Below are 22,664 nucleotides of genomic sequence, written 5' to 3'. Positions count from 1 at the left end.
GAGGCTCGCTGAGAGAGGAGAAACGGGAGAGCGGGGCTGCCTTCAGTGAAGGCGGTCCGCGAGAGGAGAAGGGCGAGACTCATGCTTTCAACGAGAGCATTCCGTCTCAGTGAGCGAGCAGTCTCTGCGTGGGTGCTGCCCAGACAGGTGACGCACTCACTGCCCTTCTGCATCGTGTAAGATTCCCTGCACGAGACACACTTGCAGCGCGACATTTGCAACAACATCGCTAGAATTTGCTTTTTTAGGGCTTACCTGCTAGAAATAAGCTCTTTCAGTATCGCCGGATGGCTGCAGGGGAACAGGACCGGAACTGCTGCGATGCTGAGGCGCGAACAGAGCGGGTCAGCCGAGCAGGGAGGTCTCAATCCAGCTGCGAGGCGTGTCAACAGCGAGCAGGCTTTCTGGATCAGCGATGAGCGTAGAGTCGTCGCTGAAGGAGAAGAAATCTGAGAATCCTGTGGCAAACGCTCGCTTATATAACCAGATGGCTCCGCCCATTCTGGCGGGCTCTGGTGGGCTTTGTCGCCATAGGCTCGTGCAGCTCCACTGCCGAGCCATTGGTTCGTTTTTTTATACACTGCACGAACCAATGGCCGTGCAGTTTCACTGCATGATTGAAAAAAGGCTCCAGTTCAGGAGAAAAAAGTTTTTTTCCCATAGCGTCTTAAGCAGACACAGTACGAGTGTAGTATCGACAGGGAACCTCCATTTGACTGGTGCGCCTTACTTGAAATGTTGAGCCTCACTTACGGCCTTGTTTCTTCATGATACTGGACAAAAGAGGTTGACATGTTGTTCTCTAGAGTCATTTTATAGTCAAAGCAAGTCCTTTTTTTTCAAAACACAGTGACAAATATGCTGAAATTGCTATCAGACAAGCATTAGGCAGGAATATTTGACAACATGAAGATAGTCACAACAAATCAAACTGAAGCAAAATTTGAATCTGTTTCTCACTGTGAACAAAAACAACATTGCCTCCAAATTTCGAGTCGTGATCGTAATTACCCCAAGCGGGGAATGACAAAAGTCATTACTACACTGAAAATGGATCAGAAATGCACACTGCAAACTAATTCTATTAAAGTCTGTAATTGTTAATTAAATCCAAACATTCTTTGAGATTCAATCTTTGCTGCATCATATTAAATTCTTATTCTGATATCAAAACAGTTCAGAGAAGATCTGTGCAAAATAACATTGGTTATTCTTTACGGAAGGCTCAGGGTTCAATATAAATTAAACTACGGCATACTCTGTATACACAGTTGATGAATTTATTTATATAATAAAAATATATATTTATATAATAAATTACAATAACAGGAGTTATTTGTTATTCATGTAGCAAAATAATCAGTCCCTCAGTTTGAATTCAATTTAAAGTCCCCATGAAATCAAAATTAAAGTTTTTTGGGTGTTAGTATCAATATGTTAATCTTAAGGTTATCTATAAGGCAGTGTGCTCCAAAACAGTGACAAAATTCGCATTTAGAAGATATAAGCATTCAAATCTTGCAGTTTGTCACTTCCGCCAAAATGGCTCAATTATTTTTTTGACGTCACATCGTACTTCAGCTTCTCATCAAACCTTCTGTCCAATCAAATGCTCTCTAGAATCCGAAGCGCCCGCCCCCTACACTATAAAATAGACGCTGAAGCCGCGGCTGAAATCGGTCACTTGTCCACAGAATTAGTATTTTCTGTACAGTGAATGGCACGTAGTGCACTATATAGGGGACAGGGAACGAGTCAAACAGTGTAAATATGCTTTCCATTGAGGAAAAAAAGAAGTCTGGTTTCGCGCTGTGTCACCTAACCACCGCACCGCACACACACTCTGCTCCGGTCCAGAGACACGATAGCACGGAGCGAATCACATGCGCGAGTCGGCGCAGACCACAAAATGTATAGGAGCTATTTGAATTCTACACAGAATGCTATATTTTATAGCAATATGGATGAGATTGTCCCTGGCATACCCTGTCAAATGCAGCTTTACGGATCTCAGCGGCTGAACGGCTCTAGCCCACGCTGTGATATAAACAAACGCTATTGGCTATTTTAAAAAGGGGCAGGGCTGCTTGATATGTCCCGCCCTGTCTTCCTGTTTCAGTTAAAATGACGTCAACACAGAGTAACGCTGCGTGTTTCTAAGCATTTCAGGGGACCTTTAAAGAGCTTTTGATGACTCTGAGCATGCGTGTTTTTCAGACCGTTTGGTTAGCACAATGACCCCAAGCTGTGATATAAACGAACGCTATTGGCTATTTTAAAAAGGGGCGGGGCTGCTTGATATGTCCCGCCCTGTCTTCCTGTTTCAGTTAAAATTACGTCAACACAGAGTAACGCTGCGTGTTTCTAAGCATTTCAGGGGACCTTTAAATTCAATTTAAAGTAATGCGCTTATAATGGAAGTCTATGGACCAAAATACTGCAGCAGGATAAATATTATAGTACAAACTTTTGATGAATTTTTATATTTAAACGTATATATTAATAAATGTGTATAAACATACAAATAGAAATTATAATTTAAAAATTATATATTATAAATATTATATATAAAAATCTCCACATTTCTGCTTTTAAAGCCTCTATAATGCTTTGCCTCATAGACAGTCATTGTTAGAGCATTGCTGTACAGTTTTTAAAAACTGAGGGGTAAACTGAAATTATTTTCTTTTGTAATCCACAGATGCTGCGTTCAGATAATCCTTCCGTCAAATTAAAATGGAAATTGAAAATTGTAAAGTAACGTTCCATTTATCAAATTTTCACAATAGGGCATTTCAAGGAGTATTCATACGATGAGATACCATATAGCGTATAACCATACTGTATGCTATGGGATGATTCCTACTCACAAATACTAGAGCTGGCAAGGCATGTGGGCTTATGAAAAGATGACCTCTTATTATCCCAAGCTGTGATATAAACGAACGCTATTGGCTATTTTAAAAAGGGGCGGGGCTGCTTGATATGTCCCGCCCTGTCTTCCTGTTTCAGTTAAAATGACGTCAACACAGAGTAACGCTGCGTGTTTCTAAGCATTTCAGGGGACCTTTAAATTCAATTTAAAGTAATGCGCTTATAATGGAAGTCTATGGACCAAAATACTGCAGCAGGATAAATATTATAGTACAAACTTTTGATGAATTTTTATATTTAAACGTATATATTAATAAATGTGTATAAACATACAAATAGAAATTATAATTTAAAAATTATATATTATAAATATTATATATAAAAATCTCCACATTTCTGCTTTTAAAGCCTCTATAATGCTTTGCCTCATAGACTGTCATTGTTAGAGCATTGCTGTACAGTTTTTAAAAACTGAGGGGTAAACTGAAATTATTTTCTTTTGTAATCCACAGATGCTGCGTTCAGATAATCCTTCCGTCAAATTAAAATGGAAATTGAAAATTGTAAAGTAACGTTCCATTTATCAAATTTTCACAATAGGGCATTTCAAGGAGTATTCATACGATGAGATACCATATAGCGTATAACCATACTGTATGCTATGGGATGATTCCTACTCACAAATACTAGAGCTGGCAAGGCATGTGGGCTTATGAAAAGATGACCTCTTATTATTATCAGTTGTGAATATTAGATTGCCCTCTCCTTTCCCGTCACAGATAGTGGATTACACAGATGCAGGTATGGGGAGAGACAAGTTGGTAATTAGCGGCTGAAAATGTCGTGCCTCCAGCGGAAATTTGCATACATTGATAACAGCCCTTCAAAATTTGAGCCGTGTGGGATTATCGTGCCGAGATGTTTTGAGAGGCGTTTGAAAAGGCCCTGCCCAACTCTGACCTTGAAGTGCACTTGAGTAGTTATTCATTTTTGGAGGTAGATTACTCTATAACAAAGACACTTCTGCGCGCGTGGTGTGTCATTGTGGGTGATCCGCAGAAGAAAGAAGACGGAAGAGAAGAGCGCTGTGCTTTATTTGGCAGATCTGTGGCGTGGGTGTTAATTAATAATGTTCCCTCTGAGGTTCTCCGCGTAGCTTTGAAAAACGAATGGTTCGCCATCACTCCTACCCACAAGTGTTGGGGAAGCTGCTTTGAAAGTATAGCTTGCCAAGCTACAAACTGCTAACAAAAAGAAGCTGACAATATTTAACCTATTTAAAGGTGGCTATATATACTGTATATAGATCAGTTCATATAATTTAGAACATATATCACAAAATTTATAATTTAATTAGAGCATTTTTTTCTCAAGTAATTAATTAAGGTAACTTATTAAACTTGAAAAGATACATTTCCTCTAATTGAATTAGTGAATCATTTCTTTTTGAACCGACTGATATATGTGAGTTGTTTAAATAAATGTATTTACTGAAAAGAAGCTCAATCAGCTGTGAGACTGTGTGCACAATTCAATCTAACATTAAAAATGTCATTAGTTAGTAAGGATCTAGTGGCGTACCACAGTCATACAGGCTTGATGAACAAGAAAAAACCTAATTGGTTCTCATTAGTTCTCGTACGTCAAGCAAGCAACTTTGGGTTTCCATTTACCATATTTGATGTGCTCTATGTATTTGCATTAATTTAATGTTTATATCTGAATATAAGACTAAATTAAATCTGTTCATCATTTAAAATGTTCACGTGTCTTCAGAGGACTTACTGTAGATTAAACCGTTCAATTCATATGGATTACTTTTACGATGTCTTCATGAATTTTTGAAGTGTCAAAGTTTTGGTTGTATGGACTTTCAATCTTCATTTGTGTTTTGAAGATAAACAAAAACCATATGTGTTTGGAGCAACATGAATAAGAGAGTAAATGATGACAGTTTTGATTTTGGGATGAATTATCCCTTTAAATACTTTTCTCTTTATAATTTTAACTGTAGTACTGGAATGTTTTCTGCATGTCTCTAGATTTCTGTCATCTATACAGTATAAATCCGGTGGACTGCAGCAGCTCTATAGCAGGTTAGTATTGGAAATGTGAATTTTAAACCACTCAGGAAACATTTGACAGTGACAGAAATGACAGGGAAGCGATTTCGAGAACTGAGCTCCAGTCTGAAAACTTCCTCCGCATTACAGGAACACAGGCGGCCTGTCAGAGTCTTCTAAAGTTACACCACCGCTCCGTCATGTCAGTCAGCGCTTGTCACTCACATAAATTAATAATCAACATTTGATCATGTGATACATTATTTCTCGCAATAGTGTTTTCTCTGTTCAGATCACCCCTGTGCAGCATTTAAAAGCCTATGCAAATACACTTTATATTTGTTGCTTAGATGTGGCTTCAATGTGGAGTAAAATTGGCTAATAACGCTAATAGAATTCCAATATACTTGCCTCATAATGTTCCTACAGTGACCCGTAGGACGGTGTTAGCTTCACTACTTTTAGTTAGTTACTAGTCAACACTGCTTCCCACATTTATATGCTGAATTGCACCATTGCATAGAAACAGCCTATCCTGTCAATCAATGCACCAGGGTGACGCTGTTGGAATCGAATGCATTGTGTTCACAGAAACTTAGTTTGCTCATTAGTTGTCTCAGACTAAACAGCCTATCTTTGGGGCAAAAGTTTCCAAACATTCAGAAGATTGTTGGAAACGCAATAAAAACTCCACCGCCCGACTTCAGAAACGTTTCTTTTTTTGCAGGGAAAAGAAAACTGCCGTCTGATTTATATCTGCATGCCTTACATTAAATAAGATGCTTTAAGCTCAGGAATAAATGGCAGGCTGATAGTTCTGCTCTGCATTCATCATGTGTCTCAGCCAAACACCTCATTCCCTTGAACATTCCAGATCTCCTTGAACTGTAGTCACCCGAACTTGAGCGTCTATACGTGATGCACAGGTTTCCAGAAACTTTGTCTCAGTGCTCGAAGCTCAAACTGCACCAGAGTGCTAGAAGGTCTCGGCTGTAATCTCGCTATCACAGGGGTTGGTTGCACTTTTGGTGTTCTTATGCTAATATCCTATTTGTCATTTAGTCTTAGGGGATGGAATAAATTAAGTTATTCGGATCGAGCAATCTGGCAGGATTAGAGCTAATCCGCTCTCTCTTCCCCTGACTGAGCAAAGCACCAGGCCGATAGGGACCACAGATCTCATTAGGACTCCATGATAATTGTTCATGATAATTCATTTGAGCTCAGATCCCTTCTCTATAAGGTTGGGCTAATTCTGATGGCAAATTCTACATTTATTCATTTGGCAGACGCTTTTATCCAAAATGACTTACAGTTGAGGAATACAACAAGCGATGTATCATAAGATGGCAATAACCTCAAGAAGTGCCCATTAAACAAGGTTTCAGTCATTGTTCAAAAAGCTAGGACAGGAGGATAATAAGAGAACAGAAAAGGTTATTATTATCAAAGACTATAGAATACCCAAAACGTGTCACTCATATAGTTTTGAATGGGGAAAAATGCAACGCTCAATATGGCTGCTCTATCGAACGAAGCCCCACCTTCTGAGTAAAAGAGCCAATCGCTAATCTGTAAAGTCCTCGCGTTACTGCAGCTGCCCTTAGAAGTCCCAGTTGCTATAGAAACATTCAGCATTCAGAGACGTGCGCTTAGGACTGTGCATGCGCACTGGCTGGTCTAGCCTGAAAAAAATAAGCTTTTTTAACGCTATTTGAGCAAAAGAAACAACATTTATAAGACAGTTGTTGTCAGATTTAATTGGTGATTGATTTCATTTTAAGTGGATGAGACTATTTAGATTAGAATTTTTAATAAAAAAAAACTTTAAAGATCTTACCTAGCAGGTGAACTGTATTATTTGTCTGCCTCTAGACATCAATCAGAATAGCAGAAATGATGATTGTTTCCAAACAGGTTTCCCAATCATTCCTCCCCCATCTGCTATTGGTTGAACAAACAGATAACCACACCCCCAAACTGACACCATTGGTTGAGTCTGTTGCTAGGCTGGTTGGGATGTTTAAATAAACAGAGAGATGTTGTGAAAACACCACAGAACATTTGTGGGAATCAACCTACAAATGGCTCACTTAAAATGAACGAAGTATTTTGACTATTTGAAATGTTGGCAGTCAATTCAAATAATGAATGTTCACATTTCATTTCAGAAATTGTGGTTCAGCTCAAGCAGTATTTCACATAGTGCGTTGGTTGTATCTTGCACATTTTAGCAAATGTAGTAGGTCATCTATAATAGATACAGATAACCCACATACTATCCACTGTATGCATACTGCATATATAATTATTTTAGAAAAAATAGGTCTTAATAAGCCAGTCTGAATATACCAGTAAACTCAAAAAGGAGAAAATGCTTTTTTTTTTTTTTTGTGATAAATGATATTACTCTCTTAAAGAAATAGTTAAATCCCTCATCATTTGCTCACCTTCATGTCGTTCTAAAGCTGTATGACTTTTTTTCTTCTGTAGAACACAAGAAAAAATATTTTACAAGATGTCTCAGTGTTTCTTTGTCCATACAAGCAAAGGTAATGGGCTCCAATGATGTTTGGATCATGTTTTATTTTTTTCTAAACATAATTTATTTTGTGATCTGCATAAGAAATAAAAGTATGCAGGTTTGTAATGATATGAGGGTGAGTAAGTGATGACAGAATTTCATTTTTGAGTGAAATATCCCTTTAATATGCACATGCAGGTTTTACAGCTTCATGAGTGATTAAAGGAGATTGTAGGATTGATTTTTGGCATCTCTGATGGGATTTCATTTTAGATGCGTAGATTGGGTTTAGAGAGATACGAAAACTACACAAACCCTTGCTTGTAATCAAACTCACGGTTTCCCTTTCTACTAATTTTTAATAAACATTTTATATTTTTGTATGTAGGCGTTGCAGTAACATTTAACAGATTCATCTTTTTCATTCTTACTCTACAGTGAAATGAGGCGAATTCTTTGCTGACATGCAATTGCATTATGGAGCGGTATTGGTGCAATTTTGGAGCAAAAGAAAAAAAAAGCTCCATACTCCAGGCAAAATCATGCACTGAAAATCTGGGACCCCTTCACTATAAATTGTCTGGTCTCTTTGCCTTTTAAAAATTATGTTTTAGATATCATTCAAGATCTGTGGGACTCTAAAATGGTTCCCGACTTTTACCTCACTAGCTTTGGCCCCACATACTGTCTCTCTGAAAGATTCCCTGCTTCATACAGCCTAGCAATATTCATGCAGTGGACCGTAACCTTTATTCGGGAGATGCGTATTCCTCTGTGTTCTGGTTCTGACATTTTGTTATTGTTTATGCATCCCAATTAAGCTGGCACACATTGTCTCTCCTACCAAAGACACTGTGAGACAAATGCAGTGCAGGTCACGGCTATATATGACGGCAGAGATCTCCTCCGTCTAAAGAAGGCAGGGTAAAGAATCGGCGCAATTTGCTTTTTCAGCAGAAATCCACCCTGAGCTCCTGAATATACTTTGTGATCTACAGCCCCAAAAGGAGCCATAATAAGGCGGCCTGTCAAGAACTGCGCAGCAGCCGTTCTGCAGTTAATTTTGTGCAGCCAATGTGACGGGGAAAACATCTATATGGTATTCTAAGCATAACTTTTTTCCTGTGCTGCTCAGCGAGATCTTATCAGCTGTCACCACATTACTCTGTGGAACATCGGATTGGTGCTTTTCCATTTTGCATGACCGGCAAAGGATGTATTGGGCGTTTGTTTGGATTAGCTGCGCTTAGGTGCCATATGGCTCAGATTTACATCGGCCAATATTTGCAAACGCATGCTGCAATGCTTTGAGGCGAACTCATAGGGTCGAGAAATCATAAATGAAATCTCTTTAATATCTCAGTTGTTTCTGCTAGGCAGCATTTAGATTGAAATGGAGATCAAATGGAGATGTTTGGAGACAAAGAAGTGAGCATTTATCCCTAGAGAAAAAGACCCTTAAATGTGTCTTCTGAGAGTTCTTCAATATCTTAATTATTTATATATCCTAATTACTCTGAGGCGACAAATTAGATGAAATGGGGAGCAAATTATATCTGCTTTTTAGATTTTTCTCTTGAGAAAATGACATTTGCTGCATCAGGTATAAGATGTTTTTACAAGCGGCAGCTAGAGAAGCAGATTTCTGCTCTGTTGAGTTTGTCTATTTAACATGGGGAGTGTAATTAATTCTTCTACATTCACAACCGTCAAATCAGACTCGCAGTCTCTGCTGGGGATAAATGGTTAGGCTTGCAGTTTGTGCCAACAATCGTTCTTTATAATTAGCGCTGTCTGGAAACTCAGCGACGGTTTTCTTCTTTCTTAACTTCCCGCACATCAGAAAGATGAGTAGAAAGTGTCACATCAATTGTTCCTTTGACTGCACACTCTATGCAGGTATTGATGCAGCACTCTTTATTTGTACGGAGCGCTTTGTGCGACTGTGCAACTGTACGGTATGTACCACGCAGTCAACTTTCTGTATAATTTGAGTTCAGAAAGCTCGTCAGAGTATTAGCTGCAGTGTGTGTGCGCGAACGGCTGGACGGGGGTGTTCACTTTGAAATGACAACTCAATTTTCCACGAACAATTAGCTCGGCAAACACATTCTTCTACCTGTAGTGAGAAAGGGCTCGTGAGGGTCATCGCTCAGTCTCGCTCTATTCTCTGCTGCCGGGCTGTTTGTCCATCCGTTCTCTTCAGAATAACACCTGCCTAAACTCTTTCATAAATCACAGGGCAGCCAAAGTGGTGAGCAAATTTGCATTCAGACCCTGTCCGTGTTTGAAGTTGCTCAGATTTTAATTAAATTTTTCTTGCCTCGTCTCTTCGGTGCGTGAGGGTTATGATCTAAAGTTCAATGAGTTATCTACCTTGTCCTCGTTTAACAGTCTGAATCAGCGCAATATTGTGGCTGTGAGCCTGTTATTCTGAAAGAGCTGCATGGCTCCTTTAGCGAACACCAGTGCTGGGTAAAACACTTACAAATTGTAGTCCATTACTGATTACGAATTACATAATGGAAATTGTAGTTAGTAACGTAATCTTTTGGATTACACATATTAGGTAATGTATTCTGAATACGTTTTTATTACTTTTAGATTACTTTTGACTAAACTTATATGAAAATATTTTCTATTCGTTGTTATCAACATCATGAAGTGCAATATACATTAATTTACGGCAAGGTTTCTAAAACGGCATGGGGTTTGTGAGGCAATGAAAAGCTAATAATTAATTAAACCATAAAAATGTAAAAATAAACTAATTTAAGGAAAACTAAAAGGGAAAAAAAGAAGAATTACTGTAGGTCGAATCAATACATTATGAATAATTTACTGCCATTGTGTAAATAATGTAATCATGTAATCTATAAAAAGTTATCTGATTACCAGCACTTAAAAATGTAATATAATGTAATTGAATAATTTAACACAAGTAATAATGTGATGTAATCCAGATTGCATGTAATCAGTTACTACCTAGCACTGATGAACACATACTATGGGATACATTTACACCCCATTTTGTGGCCCTGCAATTGTTAGTGTTTGTTAGTTTGTTTGGCCAATCATCACTATTACTGTTGCTCATACTTAATTTGCTTGAACAAAACCCTGCATAGCAGTGCATAGCTACACCTTAGAAAACTCAAACAACCAAATAACAATCTAACAACAACATAGCAATGGCCTAACAAGTACTCAGCACACCGTATAGCAACATCCCAGAACACCCTAACAATCACGGAACAATGTGCTAACAAGTACTCACAACACCTTAACAACCACATTGCAACACCCTGGAAACCACCAAGAAAATATCAACAACTTAATAGCAGTTTGTTAACAATAGTTTAACTATTCAGAACTCCCTAGCAAAGCCCCTAGGAAATGCTAACAACTGCTTAGCAACAGCTGGTGTGCGTTTCCCAAAAACTTTGTTAGCCAACTATAGTCGCAAGTTCCGTTAAACGCTGTTGTAACGACACAACAGGTGATCACAGTTGCTTTTGGGAAACGCACGCCAGAACATCTTAGCAACCACATAGCAACACCTTGGCAACCACCCAGAACACCCTAGCATTGTGGTGGCAACTGTCACATTCAACAAGCACTACTCACATTTGTTTTTTGTGAGAATAAAATTGTGATGGCCTTCAAAAGGCAGACAGCGGTAGAGAGAAGGGCAAGGGGGAAAGAGAGAAACACATAGAGAGTACACCTGCCTGAGGACAGCTGCAGGTTCACAGCAGGGCTGGCAGCACATTTGACTCAGACTGGGCAGAGAATCTATCAGCGGCATGGATGCAACTCCAAGCAGACCCAGTCTATCCCGTTCCCAGCAGCTCTCCCGGACACTTAACCCCTGTCAGCTCACATTCACAGCGGCCTTCTGGAGCTGATCTGAGTTCAGCTCTGTCCCGATGCCTGGTGTGACTAACCCCGTACGTCCCATCTACAGATGTGAGCAGCTGTTTACATCAGTCTTAGGGGTTGCTTTTAAAAGGTAAATTATATCAGTTGAATTATATCATACAGATTGGCATTTAAGGGTTGTTTAGTGACAAAGAAAAAATGTAAAACTCGCCCCCGCAATGCAAGAGTGCTTCCCAGAATGCTGCTACTGTACAGTATATGCACTTTCTGGGTGGGTCTTAGTGAATGCACACCATTGTACAGTATGTTTTATGTAAAGTCTATTATTATTTTATGTAACGTCTAATATTAAGGTCATTATGGTTTTGTCCTTAATAACTTTTGCTATATATATATATATATATATATATCATTATGAAATATGTTCCAAACAAACTCTGGTACACTTGAGAATTTTTGTCCAATGAATGGATGACCTTAGCACACGTGTGGTTTTGTTTTCAATTTCTGGTTCACTTGCAAAAAGGGCAGTGTGAAAGCAAACCACACCAAACAAAAAAAATCAACATTGTATTTGGTCCGGACCAAAGCAAGTGAACTAGCCGACTTTACTGGTGTGAATACACCCTTAATAAATACTGTAACAAATGTGTTGCTCATAGTCCATTAATGTTAGCAAATGCATTCGGTCTATAACTATTAGCTACAAATTTTGCCTCAATAACCAATTATTGCTTATTAATAGTTAGTAAGGTAGTTTTTAAGTTTAGGTATGTGGTAGGATTAAGGGATGTAAAATATGGTCATGCAGAATAAGCCATTAATATGTGCTTTATAAACAGCCAATATGCTAATAATATGCATTCTAATAAGCAACTAGTTAATAGTGAAAATTGGTCCGTAAACTAAAGTGTTACCATGCATTCTTTAGCATTAACTATTAGGTCCATGCTGTAACGTGTTACCAAACTAATTGGGTCAATTTTAATTTCACATTAACTTTTTACAGTAGCCCTTGCTGTTTTATTCAGTAAAATCCCATAAAAATGTCCAAACCACATAAGCACTTTAACAACTTCAGAGTGCAAAGTGCTAGCATAACCCAACGGAACTTGCCACGGGATGAAAGCGATCACATGACCCCCTCTATTTGACCTCTGAAGCCACCTGCTGTGGAAAGATACAGTCGGGAGCTTAAGAGTAGAAGTGCTGGTAGGCTTTAATGCAGGCAAGAGAGGACTGAAATAGATGACTTTGCATCTCCCTCGGGTCTGTGGGGACCCTGGCTGGTGGCGCTGGCTCCCAGAGTGATTTTTAATCAGGGACTGTGACAAGTGCCAGTCTGTTCTTCCCTCGCTGATGGTCTGCAGCACTCCTCCTGAGCCCCGGTGAAGGAGAGAGCGGCCATTACACCCCAGCAACACTCATCAGCCCTGCCTGATACTGCCCATTGACTCCTATGCTCTGAGAGTTAGGATAAGAGGCCTCCACCGGCCCGCGACTCGAATATTAAAAAGTAGGCGGTCCCGCGGCTGACGGTGGCTCTCATCCATCTTTATAGTGTTGGGATCGGTCCTGATGGAGAGGCGCTGGTGCGTGGGAATGGCTCTTTTGCCAGCCATGTCCGGAATTAAATCCTTTTTATGGAGAGCTCTATATACAGAAATGCGGGTATAATAGGGCCGCTTTTCATTCGCTAATGGCAGCAGGCTTTACCTTGAGTGTAGGGATGAATAGGAGGAAGCGTAGATGCGTGGAACAGGAAATGGATGGAGTCTCCTACTATAATTCATCTCGTAAAAATAAGGTCAGCGGATTCTATTATTGGGTTAATGGAACAGCCTTTTCAGAGAGATTTGGCTTTTAATTGAAATGCAGCATGGTGAGGTCTCTGTCTCAGCGATGTGGTGCAACAACAAAGGTCTTTCCTCAATAACTTTAATTAATACTAGAGAGACTAGTTATGCACACGTGTATGAAATTATCTTTATGTACGTGTGTGTGTATGTGTGTGTGTGCATGATGAGTAAGAATTTACCATTTTATATCACAATTCTGTTATATATCACATTAAACTCAGTTTTACCAGGTGGTCAAATTAACCTGATAGTTTTTTGGTTCTTGTCTTTCATGTTTTGTGTGAAAAAAATTATAATCTGTATTTGTTCAATGTATTTACAACATTTTATTTTTATTGTTTTTATTTATTATCATCATTATTTCCTATTTCTGTTATAATTTTTTTATATTTTTCCATTTTACATAAACATATGTAAGATAGCTAAACTTTGTTGTATTGAAATGTATTTTTAGTATATGTAAAATGATGAACAAATTTATTTGTACAATCAAATTCAGAAATGATTTCTTTACACTGAAAATAAAAAATTAAACAGGATGCCTGAACAATACAGATCATTGTGACCACCTTTATACATTCAAGTAGGTTTTTTGAGTCATGCATTCTAGGGATAAATAACCATGTGCAAATATCTATTTCAGGATAATCCAGTGGATTAAATATTTTACATATAAAAGGCAAATGGATATGTCACATTTGAACTCAGCCAATAGCTAATACACATACACTTGTAACTGCACATCAGCTTAGTTCAGTATCAATACAACAAGTTGCATTGTTTTTAGCAAAAATGTATTGAACTACACTTGTACCTAACAACCTTAACAAGTCCATCCTCGTCTCATCAGCTTCACCAACTTGTTCTGTGTAAATATGTAACATGGTAAACATTATAGTAAAATACCGATTGGCACAATGGTGTATTCCATTCAAAACTGTTGCATAGTTTATACCGTAATACTGGCCAACCCTAATGTTTAAATAAAAAATATAAGCTCATTTACAGTTAAATACACTACACATACGTCCCTTCCCATAAAACACATTTTAACACAGGCTGTTGAATTGGAATCAGTGCGGCTTTTCCTCTCCCGTCTGTTAATACAAACCGACTATGAGATTCACAGATGGCCCCAATCATTACATGTGAAGACTGTGATCTGTTATTATAAATGGACCATTACACTTTGTGAAGCAAAAAAGAAATCAAACGCCATTCTCCATTAAAGCTTAATGGCTACCTTTTCATCTCAACCATAGCGGACCATCTAAATATCACCGGCTGCATTCTCCAAACGGATGTGGAGTTTGACTGGAAAAGCCAGCAGCGTGTGAAGTTAACAACATGCCTTTATGCGTATGTCTCTTTTAAGTTTAAATACTCGTAATTGCATCAAAACCAAAAGAGATTATTCCCTGCTGACGAAACCTGTTGTTTTTCGTGTCTAGTTAATGCTACAGCTTGTCCCTAGTGGTGCAGGTGGACCGATTTATAGATGTTAGTGGGTATGGATTTGGCCCTGAAGATAAACTAATTGTTAAAAAAAACTAGAGTCATTTTAACAATTACAAAGGTAACTGTGAAATAAAATTCACAAAAAAAATGTAATTGTGAAATATAAAGTCCCAGTTGTGAGATTCTATACTATTTAAAAAATCTGTAAACATACGTACATAATGTACTGTATTAATTTGAAAGAATTTACCTGTTTTACCTGTATTTTGAATTTTGCAGTTCATTGCGTTGTGTTTTAGGGTTAACAGAAATGTGTTTGTGTGTGTGTGTGTGTGTGTGTGTGTGTATATATACACACACATACCTATAACATAGCAATTTATAAATAGTATATAAAAAACGATTATGATACAGAAGTTATACTTTTAGTTTTAGTTCTTGATAAACACCGTAAATATATATCATTAAACATGAAAATGTCACTAGATTTGATTAAATAATTGTAATTGTTCTTTTAATTGTGTTTAAAAGTAATGTTACAATTTTAAACCAAATGATATCAGTCCTGTCATATAATTGAATTTGGTTTACATTTGTAAAAGTATTTATTTAATTTTATTTTATTTCAAATCAATGTTGGTTTAATGTTTTAGCAAAACAAAATGTACTTTTGTCATGCCAATAAAGATATTTGAATTAAAGTCACATATGCAATATGAAATATTGCAATTACCTTTTACTTGTAATAAAATTCAAATTATTATTATTATTTTTGTTACTATTATTAATTTGGCCTGGCCAATTTATTGTTTTAACTTGTATAATTTGCATTTGTTTAAATTTGTCATTTGCATCTAAACTCCATTTTATTTATTTATTTAGATTTTTCATTTCGGTTTTGCCTAACCGTAATTACACTGCATGGATATATCCCTGTAGACAGCCCATGGGCTATTTTGACACTATTTTCCTACCTCTGATAGAGTGAGAAACTGGCATAGGAAATCAGAGCTGCGGGGCAGCACTTCTTGTATCTCTCTTCCCAGTCTGAGACACCTCATAATTTCTGCCTTCATATCGGTCACCATTATCTTATGCTGTCTTGTGACATGGCACAATTACAAGGAGAATGAGGTGCTCAATATTTCCCACTGCCCTTTGCCTCTTAATTTCTGCGCTTGCCGAGTGCAGCCCTCCTCCCTCCTCCCTCTCCCTCTGTCTCTCTGCAGGTTTGCATATATCCGCCTGCCTGGTAGGCACATTTAAACTTCTGCTCAGAAGGGTGAATTGAAAGAGCGTTGAGTTCAAAGAGGGTAGGACAGAATCAAATTCATTTAATATCGCTATAAGAGCACAGACCTGTCTTCTAAACTTTCCACTTTTTTTCTCTCACTGCATGACTAGCATATAAATAGAGAGAGACCGAGGAAGAAACGTGGAGTGAGAACGTGTGGTGAACTTGTGGTGAATCTGACTGCAGCTGTCTGAAATACTGCTTTATACTGCTTTTGAATCTCAGTACAAACGGCTGAACAGATCAATCTGATTTGCTAGGAGATTATTAGTACTGTGCTTTACTTATTTTTACTCAATGTATGTTGTCTGAACTATGCTATCATGGCCGTCTATTATTAATTATTATTTCATTTTCTTTTTTAAAATAGTATAGTGTATAACTAAAGATATAGACTGTCAAATTAAACATTTCTTAATCTTTGTATTTTTTGTTTGTTTGTTTAGATCTAGATCTATTGTGGTAAATTAGTAAGCATAATTTTTAAAAGAATACTTATTATAGAAATAAAATATTTTTAAAAGTATTTAGTTATGTCAAATTTAATGTAATGTTTTCAGACACTTCATGTCAATTGCAATTAAATGAAAATGTATTATAGTTTAAATTTATATTAAATGCACTTAGCTGAACTTTATCAACTTAGGAAGGACATAAGTACATCTTTATGTAATTTTATAATTAATTGTCTTTGAAATATGCTTAAAGTGTTCTGGTGAATGTACTGGCATGCAACTTCATGAATGCATGTCATGAAGTTAAATATATTTGTAATTAGACATTTAATGAATATTGATGAAAATGAAATTTTAAATACAGTAACTTTAAATGTAATATGAAATATCATGGTAATACTTTATAATAACTTTCATTAATAAATAATTAACAAACATTATATAATGTTTAACAGATCATTAGTTAATATATGTTCAAATAGCTAAAGATGAAATAATGTGCTTGTAAATATTTACTAATAAACTTAATGAATAATACTGTAACATAGACTTTTAGTTTGTTTTTCCTATTCCTGTGTTTTCTTTTTGACCTATATTTCCATGCTACCTTGATTAGTTCATTCTGTTCACCTGTGTTTATTTAATTCTCTTGCTTGCCTTCTAGTATTTAAGCCCTGTGTTTTGCCCCTGCTCCCTCACAATCGTCCTGGCCGAGGACCACAGCAGCCCCACTCCACATCCAGAGACCAGCCAGCCATCATCCCGCTGCACGGACCAAGTGCCTGAGCCCACCACAGACGGAGAGCCTGAGCCTGCCGCGACATGAGAGCCAGCACATAAAAGAGCGACTGAGCCAATCATCGCCCCTGAGCCTAAACCTCAAGTGACGTCTGACCAGGTGTGTGAGCCGGCTACACCGCACGTGCATGAGTGCTCGTGAAGTTCGAGGGCTTGGAGGGAAGCCCCGCCCACACTCCTGCCGCTGAGGGTGAGCTGCAACTGAGCTGCAACTTATGAGAAACTAATGGACTGTTTTAAAGAGGACTTAATAGACTGGTTTGGAGAGGTTGTTCCTTGTACCCCTGAAGTGAACCTCGATTGTCTCCTGAGTCTCCGCTGGTTCCGTCTAGATCTCCTGCGTCTCCTGAGTCTCCGCTGGTTCCGTCTAGCTCTCCTGCATCTCCTGAGTCTTCGCTGGTTCCAACCAGCTCTCCTGTGTCTCCTAAACTCCCTGTGACTCTTAAGCTCCCACCCAGCCTCCCTCTCCCGCCTCCTCTTATGCCAGCCAGTTCCTCAGCCCTGTCTCCGCTGGTTTCTGCTAGACCCTCAGCTCACCCTCAGTCAGCGCCATCTGGGTGCTCTGACACGCCTCGGGACTTTCAGTCTCCAGCTCCACCTAGGCGTGAGGATCCCCTGTCTCCGCCTCCAGCCTCTCCACCATGGCCCGTCATCCCACTGGCTCCACCGGGCTCCCTCGTCACTCCGACTCCGCCTTGGTCAGAAATCAACCATCCGTCGCCTCAGGACTCCACTCCTCTGGCTTTGCCTCATCACTCTGTCTCTCTAGCTCTGTCAGGCTCCCCCTTGCCTCTGGCTCCGCCTTCATCTTCAATCACTCCTGCTCTGCCGTGGTCTTCCATGCCCCTGTTTCCACCTTGGTCGCCTGAGCCGTCAGTTCCACCTTGGCCCTCCAGACCTCGGGTGTCGTCCAGGCTCTCTGTCTGCTTGGCTCCACCTGGATCTCCACCTCCAAAGGCTCAGTCTCCGTCGCTCATCCCCAGGGTGTCGTCTAAGCCTTCTTCACCATGGCTCCTCCCTCCCTCGACTCCGCCCTGGGGCCTCATCCTGGTTGGTCTCTGGACAAACACCTGGCTCCTCCTGCTCCGGGCTCCTCCCTGGCTCCTCCTTCCATCTACTCCGCCCTGGCCTTATGAACTATGCCCCTTTCTCATTGCCTGCCCCTCACCTGCCCCACGCCCGCCTCCTGAGCCCCCACCCTCCCTCCTCAGTTCAAATTTAGGCGCGAGGATCTGTGTTGATTTAATTATCTAGTTTGCCTTCTAGTATTTAAGCCCTGTGTTTTGCCCCTGCTCCTTAGTTCCGGTATTGATGTTGATTTGTGTTTATCTCCTGTGTTTCTCCTGCCTGTGGATTCATTAAAGGACTTTCTTGTTTATTGCTACTCCTGCGTTGTGTGCTTTCCATAGCCACGTGACAAATACATAATGAGTAACAAATATTAGTTCATGTAAATTCAAATTTTTACCTATGTTATTAAACGTTCAATTCATATATGATCATGCACTTTTAAAAAAAAAATCTACAAATGATTTTAACAGCACTTAATTTTCATTAATATATTAACAAACATTATGTATAACTAATCATTCATTAATATATCTTTATATAGCTACAAATATGAGATAATGTGCTTGCAAATGTTTACTAATGAACTAATGAAATATTAAACTAATAGATTATTAGCTAATGTAAATTAAAATGCTTACAAATATTATTAAACTTTTAAATCCATATATGATCATGCACTTTTATAAAAATATACAAATGATTTTAACAGATATTAAACGCTGATTAACATCTTATTTATTAATGTGCATTTGAAAGCTTGTGTTTTTTAAACTCTATAATGTTAAAATGTTAGTCATTTTAAACACTTCACAGACTATTTATGTTGACATATGATTCATTAACCTATAACCACACTCTCTAAAGGACACATTTGTATTTTTGTGTGGTGTATGCAGACTTTTACAAATCATTTATTAATAATTTTCTCATGTTTTTGCAGTACCCAGTCTAAAAAAGTAGAAACTATTCATGTGTTTGTTTGTGTATAGCATTTACATAAACTATTATTTGTATGTTTGGCCCATATAAGATCTAAATGCAAATCTCATCTCCACTTTCCTTGACTGTCATCCATTAGACGCTCTCCATTCTCCATGTCAGTGAAGTGGGCAGCGATAAATACATGCGGCAGCCAAGGCCAGGCAGAGGTGAACATTAAAGAGAGAAACAGAGCCAGAGGAACAAGGTCAGTGAGGCTGCAGGACACCATGTCTCTGTAGTAATGAGAAGGAAAGGCCAGGGACAGCAGCCAGACAACGAGAACATCCACACGACAACCAGGACCTGTTTTTATGCGCATTCGAAACAATCTCATGAATATTTAATTCACCTCTCAAAGGAAACTTATGTTGCCTACACATTTAATTTAGCTACAAAACAGGAATGTGCAGATTGATCTTTTAAAAATCCCACACGGCGAGGTTTTCCCCCCTTGTGGGTGTCTATTTCAACAACTTGACTTTCAACTTGGCTAAAGTTCTTCAAGAAGGAAATAATGCTTGAAGGATATCCTAAGCGTCATAATTAAGAGCCGTGTCTTCCCCAAGGCCAAATATTTATATGAGGAAAATGAGTTTGGATGGAGTAATGCTGAACCACGTGAAATAACACCTCCGGCTCTTGGCTCTGACTCTAGCTGTTCATCACACAGTGAAACCCCATGGTGCTGTAGCTCTGGGTAAGAATCATTACAGCAGCAGGGTCCGGAGCGAGAGATGCCCTCGTCATGTACCAAGCTAGACCACCATATCCGCCTGCCTTTTAGGAGTTCAAAGAGTTCCAGCAATGACCTGTTAAAAAATACTGGCAGACGTCGGCAGAAAGAATGCAGTTACTGGGTCATTCTCAAAATATTCTAAAAAACGACTTTTCAGTCATGAAAAGAAAAAAAATGTAAACCTTAAAGAAACCTCATATAAAGGCATTATTTTATAACATTATATATACGCACTGCCGTTCAAAGGTTTGTGATCAGTAAGATTTTTAATGTTTTTTTTTTTTTTTTAAAGAAGTCTCTTATGCTCATCAAGGCTGTGTTTATTTTATCAAAAGTACAGGGAAAAAAAAACTGTAATATTGTGAAATATTATTACAATTTAAAATAATGGTTTTCTATTTTAATATACTTTAAAATATAATTTATTTTTGTGATGCAAAGCTGAATTTTCAGCATCATTACTCCAGTCTTCAGTGTCACATGATCCTTAAGAAATCATTGCTAATATGCTGATTTATTATCAATGCTGGAAACAGTTGTGCTGCTTACTATTTTTTGGAACAAATATTTTGTTTTATTTTTCAGGATTCTTTGATGAACAAATAGTTTAAAAGAACAGTATTTATTCAAAATATAAATCTTTTCTAACAATATACGCCTTTACTATCACTTTTTTTCAGTTTAACACATCATTGCTAAATAAAAGTATTAATTTCTTTCTCAAAAAAAAAAAGAGTAAAAATGTTCTGACCCCAAGGTTTTGAATGGAAGTGTATATTGTTTCTAAAAATATTCTTAAAAAAACTTGTGTGTGTGTGTGTGTGTGTGTGTGTATACAAATCAAATCTTATTCAAAATATTAACAAAAACTTTAATAGTATATCGATGTTACTAAAATTAGATAAATTAATTAAATAAATTCTGATGATTTTAACAATGTGCAACACAATACATGGTTTGACTTAATATTGTGCTTCACATTTCTATAATCATCTCAATTTACCAGAAAAATACCTTTTCCCCTTCATCTGAACTGGGACTTCTATGACTTCTATGATTTAATTATTTCACTTAGATCATTTTCAAGTGTCATTGGTGTTGCATTTTGTAAAATTTCTGTTGGAAAAAAAAAATGGTGTCATTGTATTTATTATTTTTTAGCCTCATTAGTGGAGTGTTTTGAGATACAGTTGACCGAAACCTTCATGAGAATTTTTCACTGATGTAACCCATTAATTTTTAATTTAACTTTTTTTTTTTTTTACTTAAAAAGCCCTTCATAACTAACAATAAAAATAACAAACATGTGTAAGTCAGCAAGTCACTATATTTTGAGAATGACCCTTTTTCAAGGTTGTTCCATTGTGATCTGTAACAGGTCATCACCTTTTGTCAAGATAATATGAAGCAAATGCATGCACATCCTCATGTTCTGTTTGCCTTTGAATGGAGAACACTGCTGTATTCCAATCTAGAGCTTTTTATGGTGTGGCCTGCAAAAATGTTATTTATTATGTGCCTTTCCACTGAGGATACTATATGAAAGAAGAGTTGGCACTAGATATGAAAAACACGTGTGTGGATAGGTACAGAATTGTTATTGGGAGATTAATGTTTGACTGTGCTATTTGCCTTAGCATGAAGTGAGTCTTTGGGGTTTGGATGACCAGTGTTTTGCTTTTGTCGGGGAAAGAGGGAAAGTGAAGACAAAGAGTAGCAAATGCGAGGATGAGGGATCGCAGTGGGCTCTAGAGATTTGACCCGTGGCTTCATAAAGGCACAGGATATGAGAAATGTTGGAGGGTTAAGAGAAAGAGAGTAGAGTGTGTAAACGACACAGAACAATCTCTCCATTTTATTTCACTGGGAGTTGAACAATTACCTTACAAAATGGATGTGCCATTATATGAACATTCCTGCTGCTTATAGGACATAAATGACAAATGGAAATGTGTTGGAAGTTAATGATTGAACTCACCTGTGAACACTGCTGGTATCCACTTTAGAGCTTTTGATGGTGTGACCTGCAAAAATGTTATTTATTATGTGCATTTCCACTGAGGATACTGTATGAAAGGAGAGTTGGCACTAGATATGAAAAACTGGTGTGTGGATAGGTACAGAATTATTATTGGGAGATTAATGTTTGACTGTGCTATTTGCCTTAGCATGAAGTGAGTCTTTGGGGTTTGGATGACCAGTGTTTTGCTTTTGTCGGGGAAAGAGGGAAAGTGAAGACAAAGAGTAGCAAATGCGAGGATGAGGGATCGCAGTGGGCTCTAGAGATTTGACCCGTGGCTTCATAAAGGCACAGGATATGAGAAATGTTGGAGGGTTAAGAGAAAGAGAGTAGAGTGTGTAAACGACACAGAACAATCTCTCCATTTTATTTCACTGGGAGTTGAACAATTACCTTACAAAATGGATGTGCCATTATATGAACATTCCTGCTGCTTATAGGACATAAATGACAAATGGAAATGTGTTGGAAGTTAATGATTGAACTCACCTGTGTATCTTCAGTGCATTCAGCTGAAGTTGTATAAGTCTGAGGAATAGGAACTTTTTGAGTCATGGTGCATTTAATACCTTTTTACCCTATTTCGTAATATTTTTGTTATATATATATATATATATATATATATATATATATATATATATATACATAT

At 38.0% G+C, this 22,664-nt stretch overlaps 1 protein-coding gene across 2 annotated transcripts in view; it reads left to right on the top strand.

The window, feature by feature from the left end:
- Positions 1-22,664, top strand: part of LOC107724967 (cell adhesion molecule 2-like) — a 260,688-nt gene that overhangs the window by 89,778 nt on the left and 148,246 nt on the right. The gene's annotated exons all lie outside the window — the stretch shown is intronic.

This window comes from Sinocyclocheilus rhinocerous, unplaced genomic scaffold (genome assembly GCF_001515625.1).
Source record: "Sinocyclocheilus rhinocerous isolate Xijiao unplaced genomic scaffold, SAMN03320098_v1.1 scaffold996, whole genome shotgun sequence".
Classification (NCBI taxonomy): Eukaryota; Metazoa; Chordata; class Actinopteri; order Cypriniformes; family Cyprinidae; genus Sinocyclocheilus; species Sinocyclocheilus rhinocerous.
The sequence above is the reverse complement of the archived record's forward strand: the minus strand, read 5'-3'. Positions and strand labels throughout refer to the sequence as shown.